The sequence below is a fragment of the Pinus tabuliformis genome, chromosome 3_1 (genome assembly GCF_031772625.1).
Source record: "Pinus tabuliformis cultivar Carrire ecotype Pingquan chromosome 3_1, CPIR1, whole genome shotgun sequence".
Classification (NCBI taxonomy): domain Eukaryota; kingdom Viridiplantae; phylum Streptophyta; class Pinopsida; order Pinales; family Pinaceae; genus Pinus; species Pinus tabuliformis.
This window is the reverse complement of record NC_142301.1, coordinates 991765226-991775702: the sequence shown is the minus strand read 5'-3', so window position 1 is coordinate 991775702 and position 10477 is coordinate 991765226.

Below are 10477 nucleotides of genomic sequence, written 5' to 3'. Positions count from 1 at the left end.
CATCCTTATCACATGGCATTGAAAGGCACCAGTTCCAATCTTAGCCTAGCAAATGGATCTTCCACTAGATTCAATGTTACATGGCCTTGCATGCCCTTTCATTTGCAGGCTGCAATTAGTGAACATATCTTGTTCAAGGTTTCCCTTATGGCCTTCCCACCCAACTCTTATTACTTCCTTCACTGAAAATGTAAAATCTTAGAGTTCGAAATATTATACATACAAGGGTGAGTAAAAAAGGTACACTCTATTTAGAAAGGGGTTCTAATATCACCATCATACGCCTAATTTAAAATACAGTATTCTAACTAAAACAAGATATGAATTATATTTTCAATAGAGGTAATGGCACTAGTTTTATCAGAGGTGGACCCACAACTAACTATGAAGAGAGGGAACTATAATAACAACAAATTGTGCAATGGGAAATACAACAATATAATTAATAGGAAATTCAACAATAGTAGAAATATAACAACATCTATACACTGATAAACTAGGATAGTAAACATTAGATCTACAATCAATCAACAAGAATTCAAAGAATAGTAGAAATATAACAAAATCGAGAAACTAGAAGGTGATAAACAATTTAGTTGTGTTCTGGATACCAAATAATCCACAATCTCTAGTTGACTAGTCCCAGTGAAGATTTGTTGCACTGTAGTTGCAAGCCTAGCAAGCTGCAGGCCTAGCAAGCCATTTATAACTAACATTTCCAATTGCGTTTATTTACCTTTCACATATAAGATAAATTGTTTTTCATAGTAAACTTTTACCTTAATATTTTAGCTTCTGACACTAAACTTTTTACAAGCACATGATGCCTTTAGAACCATGTGCCTGCCCTTCCAACATAATATCAGGTTCCTAACTCATTTATATGGATTATTGTACATTTCTTCTACTTACATCATAAAGTTTTACCTTAATTTTTTATGATCCGAGGCTAAATTATATGTAATCACATGCCACCTCTTTCAATGTAATATTAGGTCCCTAATTCCTTTTTACTGATTATTGGGCATTTCGTGTCACCATACAATAGAGATTCTTGTTTCTTTAATCATTGCAATGGAAGCATGTAAATGAAATTATAAATGGAAATTTTCATGGTAATTTTTTTTTTTTTTTTAATTAGAATTTTATTATTTTTGAAGTTATAAAATTAGCTATCAGGTATAGTTTAATTAGCAATATATTTTTTACAAATTTTTTAAATATTTTTTGTTAATATTTTTTATTTGAGGCATGTCAAAATTTTACAAAACAAAAACTTAAATATGTAACTGTTCTTATTCCAAGGAAAAAAACACTTATCTATTTAAAAATGATTAAAAGTATGACATTAATATTTAAAATATATGGTATAAAAAATATAAAGTAAACCATAAACAAGAAAATGATAACAAATTAATAATAATAATAAAATTGATAATTATTATTTTCTTTACTCAAATGATAAATGATCAATTCCCAAGTATATTGTGATTTAATAGATGTTAAATTACTTACTCAAATGATTAATAACCAGGTTTTTAGTGCACTAATGAATAAAATTTTACCAATCTCTAGCATTTTGTGGTTACAGTTGATGTTAATTTACTTACTTGAATGCTTGATAACCAGGTTTTAAGTTCCTTGCAAAATATACTTTTACTAAATTGCATATAGATTCATGAGATAGAATTGCATATAGATTTATAAAATGGAAACTAGTTCGAATAATTGTAATAAAGAAGTTTTAGAGATAATTTAGTTTGTTCAGTTTTTATTGTTATTTTGTTTACTGTATTTTTCTTATAGGGAAATTACTGGGGAAAACCTCCTCAATGATGTTAAGGTTAGGCCTTACTAATTTAGCAAATAGGTAAATCCTTTCAAATTAATTTACCTCAAAAAATAAATCCCACTCTACCTCAAGGAACTGTAATAAAGGTATAGTTGGATGCAGATGGACATGTCCACAAGGTCTTTAGATTATCAAGAAATAGACGTATATCATCTCTTGAAACGTCATAAGCCAATATCTAAATACTTATGACGCATTAGTGGTCTTGACTTTTTCAATACTCAACAACAAAATTAAGGCACTCATGGTTGCACAATCTTCATTTTTCTTTTAATAAATTTAACTAATTCGGTAAAGGATTCATCCCAGGTTGTTTTCATTTCTGGAGACCATATGTTCATAACACCACTATTGATAGTCTCGACCAATGAGAATTTAACGACTTGCAAAAGATTGAGATAAAAAAATCATCAGCATTTAGATGTCATTTAAATTAAGTACAACTGTATTTCCAATTTTTTTCCAATTCAGACTAATGTCATTAAACTTCACAAAATGTTGTAGATTTCAATGTGACCTACTCATTCCAAGGAGAAACACATGTGTTTCTTTAATAAGCTTCTCTCAATCTTGACTCTATTTTAATGAAAATATCATCTTTATCAACTGGGCTTGAATACAATGAATGAACAAATCCTTCAAAAGATTTTTCTCTACACTTACATCAAAATATTCCTGAAGTGCTCCATATTTAAAATGAAGTTTCTTGTTTTTTTTTTTCCTTCAGTATGAAAAAAACTATATATATATATATATATATATATATATATATATATATATATATATATATATATATATATATATATATATATATACATATACATATATACATATATATATATACATATATCTATATACATATATATATATACATATATGTATATATATATATATATATATATATATATATATATATATATATATATATATATATATATATATATATATCCAATAAAATTTATTTACATATAGAATTGTACAATGCCAATACAGTCATAGTTCTTAGTGACACTGTCATGGTAATAGTTCATCCCATCTGTCAGTACAACAAAGATCTATCCAATTGTGTCTATGAGCTAGTGATATAAATTTACAAAATAAAAGCTACATACATAGTTTCATTTTAATCTAAATTGAAAACAACCACATGTCTGCATGAAAAGTATGAAATACAAAAGAAAAATGATATATACATGTCAAAACCCCACAGGAAAAAACAAAGGAGATCAAAATATATCAGGTGTGTTCTCCTTCAGTGAATGGATGCTATCCTGGAAGTGAAAGCACCCCTGCATCTACTATGTTGTCTCCCATCTTGATTTCTATATGCATCCCATTTAATGCATCCTATAAGCCCCTTTTAGATAAGCTATCCACATTTTGATTGAACTCCCATCCAACATGCACAATCGAAGAGTCTATGAATGAGCCCCAAAGATTCTTGATTTGTCGAAGCCAGCCATGAAGTGATGGTTGGTATACTTTGGTGTAGCCCATAACATGGTCAATGTTAACTCAAGAATCTCCAAAAATGTGGATGGAAGAGATGTTAAGATAATTTGAGAACCATAGAAGACCCCATAGAGCTATTACTTTAGCCTTCATATTCGTGCCCCTGCCAACACCCCAATGGACCCAGAATTCCTACTCGTTTGATAATATTCTTAGGCCCGCTGTCATGCTGTTTTCGGAATGTATACCATATTATGATATGGTCCATCACCTGCATATGATTATCCCTATAGTTTTCAAAAATAGTTTTATTGCGCCATCCCCATACTTCCTATAATAAATCAAGTGAGATGTTCCATCATGTGGGGTTTTGATTACTCCACAAACTCAAGTAGTCGGTAATGTTGTCATATTATTTATAAGTGAAACCAATGAATCTCGTAATGTAACTCCATATCTATACAGTTATAGGGAACTTTAGAAAAATATGGGCATTATCCTCCTCCACTTTCCTGCACAGTATACAAATCCCTGGCCCCTGTCAATTCCTCTTCTGAAGGTTCTCCCATGTTATATTTTTGTTTTTCTAGACTAGACAAAGAAAAATAATGATCTTAATGGGTTTTTAGTTTTCCAGAACTTGTAGAACCAACATACCTCAGTGTTGTGCACCTCTTGGTAGAAGAGAGCATTATATACATGAACCTCCTCAATGCCACCTTCCTTCATCTTGCCTATCCAAGCAATATGGTCCCATGCTGCCTCGCGCCAAACTCCAACTAATTTCACACATGTTATAATTTTCTCCCACTCTCGTGTCATTTGCCCATCCAAGCCCAGTTCCCACTCTCGTTTCCATTTTCGAATAAAACCCTACCATTCAGAAATGACCTACTTCCAAAAGAAAATCCCACGACTATTGATATGATGTATAAGGTCTTCAGATATACTTTTGTCCCTATCCATGCTAAATATATGATCCAGTCTAATTTTATCCGATGCCCAGATCCCAGTCTCCAACATAATGTCTGTAAAAATATTTGCTGATTTTTTTGAAACTGAGCCAAATGGTCAAACCCGTGGGATCCCAATACACCTTCTTCGCATCAAAATAAGAAACTCATGGTCCTTTAGATACTTATTCCTTATGATATTTCCCCATATGCCATCCCCAAATCATCCCCTCTGTTATCACTCAGGTTGTCCTTAAGCTCCGGAAAAGGATACGGCCGAGGTAACCACAGACCAACTTTGGACTGCAGGTTCTAGCCCACCTGCAATCAGAGAGGGTTCTCTCTTTCAGATTTAGCTTTGTTGAAAAGGATATTAGGTTAGTTATTGAGTTCAGGGGTTTTGTGTAAGTTTGGCGGGAAGGATGATGCTTCAAGTAGAGAGGCAAGGCATATTGTGGTAAATTTCAAACCATTGGGCATGGAGTCATGGAGTAAGACTGCTGGTGCGTTTTCTTGGTCATAAGAAAGATGAGGAGCAAGGTAGCTGCTTATGAAACAACATTTAAAGCTTAAAGATGGAATGAAAGCTAAGGAAAGAGAGGCAACAAAGAATCTCTCCAATAGTTTAGCAGAATGAAGATGAATAAACCTTATCTAGGAGCAGTTAAGAATTCTCAGATAATCAGTCATTCATATGTGAAATATATCAAACATGAGCCACAAAAGGAATTCATATTTATGTCTAGATCAAGAGGAAAACATTTGAGAAGCCACAGAAACTGAGCATAGAGTGCATTTAAGCAAATTCTAGATCAATCTTTTCTTCTGCGACCTGAGCATATATGAAAATGAAACAACAAAGGTAGGGAAAACTTATTGTATCATATTGCAGCACAAGAATTCGTCATTTAACTCTTCAGAGACATCAATAACACATCAACAGTCCATTCTCCAAGCTTGCATGCAGTCTTTGATTATAGAAAAATATCAAAAATACATTGCGAGTCTCTTCTGGATAAATTAGCCGACCAACCCTTCTAACAATGTAGGGGGAGGTATATATACAAAAATTGGATGCAAAAATATCTGAGTCGGAAGTTAATAGTTCATAACTTCTCTGCCAACTCTTAAGCAGTGGTTGATGAGAAAGTAAATGCTGAAATAAATACAAATGTAACAACTATTCTTTTCTGCCAGGAAATATTGACTTTTGATTTCATTTGAGTGGGTTGGGGCCATGCTCTAAAAATCCGCGCTTTTTGGGGCTTGCTGCCCCATCGTCTTTGCTTTGTGATTGCCTCAACTTGTTCGGCGTGCTCTCGTGCCTTAACCTGTGCTTGTTGGTGACCTGGGCAAGACGACCAACATTGCCTGCCACCAGTCCTCAGAAGGCAACTGATGCCTTTGTATTTTGACAAGTGTTTCATTGGCCTCTGTGTACTTCTAATAACTGGGCGACATCTCAAATAGATGATTGACCTCATCCTCCAGGTAAAATAAGCTTTACAGCCTGTCATAGAGTGTCTGTCCTATAGGCGGCCCTGCCTCTGCTGTAGAACTTGATGCAGCAGTAAGCTGATTTGTGACAAAATTATTGAGCCTAGTAGCATATTGGTCACATGTCAATAGCTTTCCAGCGCTGGTCAACAAGCTGGGCAATCCTCTAATCTATAGTGCTGCAAGCTTTACGTCAAAATTGTCTACATCCCTCAGTATATCCCGAAATCTTACCTCCAGAGTTTGTACCAAGCTTCTCAATGTGAGCACACTTTTTGCTGTTAATATGGCATCTGTTCTGTTCATGATATGGAGTGCTGCCAGCTCTTCCCTAGTTTGATGATTCAGAAAGTTGATCATTCTGTTAGCCTGCTCAGGCATGTTTCCTAATGTTGCTTTGGCTCTCTGGTTTTCAAGCTTAGCACAGCCAATCAGTTCCACCTGTTCATATATTGCTTGAATTGACCTCCATTGGCTGGTGATTGATTGATTTATTTTGGCCCATAGGAGTTTCTTTATTTCAGCCAAGGTCTTGTCCAAGGATAATTCTTTCTCCAAGGCTTTGATTCTGTCCCTCAGGGCCTTAATTTCTCTTGTCTATTCAGCCACTATCATTTTGGACTTATCATATTTTTCTTCTAGTTTAGCCAGCTTTTCTTTGGCCTCCTTTATTTCTGTTGCTTGTAGCTTTAGCTCGTTGACAGCTCTTGTCAACTCATCCACACTCGTGCTAGACCCAGGAATTGTTGTTGCTGCCGCTGTAGCTTCTGTAGCTGTTGTTGTGGCTGGAATAATTGGAGGGGTCACTGCTACTTGTGATGGAGGATCAACAACAGTTGGGATTGTTTGAGGAGGCTGGGAGGTCGACTCTCCCTGCTTTCCTTGCAGTGCTTTCTCCAATTCCCCTTCCAAATCAATTACTCTTTGGTTTAATTTCATCATTAAATCCAACTGATCCTCAGCTTCTTTCTCCTTCTGCAGTTCTTCTGTTTGAGGATGCTTAGTAGGAAGCAACCTCAATCTCTTTTTTAATGGAACAATGTCATCATATTTCTTTTTCATAAGGGTTCTCACACCCTTAGGATCTTTAGGATCATGTCCCAAGTCCACAATAATCTCCTCCAGTGTTTTAATTCTATTATCTTTGGCTGTGGAGGATAGTCTTTCAAAATCCAGCTGAGTGTTAGTATTCTTCAATGACTCTTTCAACTCATGGGCCAATGTGGCCTTCTCTGCAAGGGTGGCATAAAGCATTCGACTGTCTTCTTGTGTAATTCTATTTGATCCATTGGGTGAATGTCCTTGGCCAGGACCTCCAACCTTGTCTTAACAAAATCTGTAGCTGACTGTGGCTACTAAACCTTGGGTTTGAAATGGCTGAGAATCATCTTTTCTTGTTTGATATCAAATGCTTCCATCAATATTTCTGGTTTGGCAGGTGTTGCCTTTAGGAATTGCTTATACAATTGCACTCTTAGCAGCTCATTTTGAGCTTTGATTTCTTTGAGGCTAGCCTTGGTGCTGGCTAGTTTCTTGCCTTGTTGTGTGGAGGAAGACACCTCCATGTTGTGTTGTCTATCTTGCTCTTGCTGAAAAGAGCTTGTTGGTGTATGCAGGCTTGCTTCCCTTCTCGGGTTTTCTATGACCTCCTCATTGACCTCCTCCTCAATTGGAGAGTCCCCTCTTAGCCTTTTTGATTCAGGTTGCTGTGTAGACCCACTAGCAGGTGTGGAGTCTTCTCGGTCTCGCTTTCTACCTCTTTCTTCATTGATCAGAGTTTGCAGAGGTGGCACTTGCAGCATTTCCATTTGGTGAGGAGGGGCTCGCACTTGAGTTTCTTCCACTGAGGTGACCGACTGTTCCGTGATCACTTGCTCTGTCTCCATCGGCTCCTTCCCTTTGGCTGTACCTATTGCTGATGTAGAAGCTCCTTGGGCAGCTTGTGAAGCTGCAGTTGTAGAAGTGCCCTCTTCAATTTGGTAAGGCAGCTTGAAATTTACCTGGTCAGCAGAATCCAAGTCAAGAGTCTTTTCAAGATCCTTAGCAGTTTGCTCCAAAAGTTCCTCTTGAGTAAATTCTTCAACTAAAGTGCCATGTGCCCATGCATCTTGATTAGCATATTTTTCAATGTCTGGGTATTTGCAGTGGTCATAGGGTGTTAACCTATATTTGACTCTTCTAGCACTAATAAAGCCAAGAGGGTCATAAGGGACCCACCAGAAACCCCTTTTCAGCTTAAATTGATCTTTGAGTATCAGGTCAGCTTCTTGCCAACCATCCTTCTTGTTCATAATGAAGAGGCCTAGGCGGTCTTTGAATTTCAGTTGTGCCTTCTTCTTGGTGCTTTGGAAGTGAGTCAAATTTGAATTTATAAGTTGCTTGTAGTATTCTAGTGCAAACAACCTCATTGGCACATATCTCGGGAGCCTGTAAGGACACAACTCACAGCCATAAGTTATGATGATAGTATGGTCTTGATATAGGTACCAATAACCTAATTTGTAATTCTTAGACCGCTGCAAGATCTTTTTCATTTCATAGGTTATTTTGGGAGGAGGAACCTTCATCAAGAGGCAGGACACAGGATATACAAACTGGTCAATGAACTCACAGTATGAATAAGGAGAGTGCTGGACTTGATGAAATACAGATGACCAAAAGACAACAGACCTCTTTTCTCCCTTTGAATCCAGTTTCTTGATAGGGCATTGGAAGATTTCAGATTGATAAAACATGAACAAATGATAGATATAGGAGGAATATTTGAAAATTCCCTGCCTATCTAGTCTAGTGAGCTGGTCATGGATATTGTTTGATATGAACCTGGCATAATTATACTTGACGGCAGGAGGCTGCCCTTGGCTAAAAGAAGACAATATAACCTGCATTGTCTCGTCTACAAGTTCAGTTGTTGTGAAGCCCAACACATAGGATATCATATCTACCAGCAGTTGTCCCACCTCATTGAAATGGTCATAAGGAAATGGGGGTGGTTCCTTTGGTTGGCAATCTACCCTCATAAATGTCTTAGCAATCATTTCAATCTTGGTACTAGGGAACCAAGAGGCATCTTCCAGCAAATTATTTATGGAAAAGGGCAGTAGTGTCTGAGTCCCTTTGAAGTTCAACATCTGGTTGATGGAGTCAGGAGTGGTGTAGAAAAGTATGCTTCCAGATGAAGACTTGATAGCCCTCTGACTTGGTTCATAATTTGCAGCACAGAGGTGAATAATCTCAGGAAAAATATTCACAGAAGGGAGGAAAAAATGGGGCAGATTGGACTCCCATATGCCAAACTTGTCAGTTTTGTTTATGAAACTATTTCTCAGTTGGCAGTAGGTGTGTAGATGATTCATTTTGGCAACAAAGCCTTGAATAAGATAATCTGTATCGGCCAAGGGCATGGACTCAAGCTCTTTACTTGGTGAGTTGATGGGGGTAATGTTCAGATCAGATGGAGTGGCCATTATGCAGCTTTGAATACTTGAGCTGAAAGAAAGGCTAATGCAACAACTAGCTAACAAATTTTGCTTACAGAAACTAGCGGGAGTAGGCGAACTGAACTCAAATGTAACAGTAGCTGGACAACTTGAGAGCTTATGCTGTAAGAGACCAATTTTGCAGAGCTTTGGGTCAATTTCCCTTTTTTTAGTGAATTTCTGGAGCTAGAGACTGTGAGGAATAGTGCAGCGGAGCAGAGGGTAATTACAATTTTAGTGGACAGACTTGAATAGCGGAATAGGGTATTTGCCAGTAAAATTGTAAATGGGGACAAGATTACCGAGGCTTTTCTGAAGTGAAGGGCTTCCAGTAGATTTAACGGAACCTTAGGTGCAGCAGATTTTACGAACTGGGGAGTTTTTTTTCAGGTTTACAATATGTACAGTTGGTAAACATGAAGAATATGAGCGACAAAGGGGAAGATATGACAAATACCTGGTGCAAACGGTGTTGAAGTGGACGAACTGGTGCGCAGGTAAACTATGAAGCCGAATTGCAGGCCGCAGCAGCTTGCTTGGTTGCTTTGAAGCTTCGGGAGTGAGAAAATGAATGAAACAGGGGACCAGAGCATTCAAATGATCCCACAAAATGAATTACAACAGTCGTCCGTGCTCTTTTTGAGAAAAAATTGACATTTGGGCGCATTTGGCACTTTTTCGGGATGTCGTCAGCATGACGTCATTAGCAGATCCCGGGGTACGGATGGATGACGTGGCAAGATGACATCAGTAGATGACATCATCATGTACGGATGGGTAACGTGGCAATACGATGGTAGGGACACGGTGACAGGGCACAAGTACCATGGGATGAGGTGGCGGCAATGTGGTATGGCAGCAGAGGCGAGGAGATGACGTCATAAGGGAGGACGTGCCGCTGACGTCACACAGACGAGGGTGGTAAGTGGTTTTGGGCGCACCGCCTTAGCGCCTGGGTGGTTTTGAGGGAGGGGGTTCCGCCACACCTGAGAGGTTGACACGTGGCGGGAGTATGATGGCAAAACCGCCGAACTCCCGGATGCTAAACCTCGGGCTGTTAGCGTGCGCTAAGGACCCGCCCACTGTAGATCTTGGGCGAGCCAGATCTAACGGCTGGCAGGGCGGGTAAGGTGGGGGAATGTTAATAACTGGGCCCGCGCGTTATTTAATTTAATTAATCACACAGCGGGGTGGTTTAACGTTAATAAAGTGGGTTTTTCGGGATATACGAGCGGGGTTAAAAA